Source organism: Engraulis encrasicolus, chromosome 2 (assembly GCF_034702125.1).
Source record: "Engraulis encrasicolus isolate BLACKSEA-1 chromosome 2, IST_EnEncr_1.0, whole genome shotgun sequence".
Lineage (NCBI taxonomy): Eukaryota > Metazoa > Chordata > Actinopteri > Clupeiformes > Engraulidae > Engraulis > Engraulis encrasicolus.
In genome coordinates, this window is record NC_085858.1 from 44,666,043 (window position 1) to 44,666,908 (window position 866).

Sequence of the window (866 nt, forward strand, 5' to 3'; positions counted from 1 at the left end):
ATGATGTGGTAGCAATGGGAGCTCAAAAAGAGGATGTTCAGATGTGTTCTGTCAGCTTTTTGGAGTAAACGCTCCAAAAACTTTCCCAGATCTGTGTAAAAAAAATGTGTATGTCGACCATTTTGGCAGGGGTTCAGTGAACAAAGGGCTTCCATTTCTCAAAGGATTTTAACAGCATCAACAACCTCAAGGCGTCCAAAAATGATACAATGGTACTGCTGATGTACAGGCATCCTGAGTGCCTACCGAAGATGAACACTATAAAATAGTCTGTTGAAATTCAATAACTTTAAATGACACGTCCTGAACTTAAATATGGGAATCCAACAAAGCAGGTAGGTATGTTATCAACCATAATCATTAACTGTCAACATGTATCTGATCAGAAGCGAATAGCTGCCCGTGTCCCATGTGCGTATGAACAAGCAAACATGTCCCTCTGGATTTAACATTCCATGACAGTGCATACTAAGCCAACTGCTCTGTTGTCTTCACAGCACATTCATTCATTCATTCATTCATTCATTCATTCATTCATTCATTCATTCATTCATTCATTCATTCATTCATTCATTCAGTCAGTCAGTCAGTCATTCCCTCCTTCATTCATGTTTTGTTGATTTACAAGGTTTGCATGGGCACCCAGGCCAGAAACGTGTGTGTGTGTGGTGCGGTACTGTACGGTTTGGCTTGCTGCTGCTGCTGCTGTGTGTGTGTGTGTGTGTGTGTGTGTGTGTGTGTGTGTGTGGTGCGGTACTGTACGGTTTGGCTTGCTGCTGCTGCTGCTGTGTGTGTGTGTGTGTGTGTGTGTGTGTGTGTGTGTGTGTGTGTGTGTGTGTGTGTGTGTGTGTGTGTGTGTGTGTGTG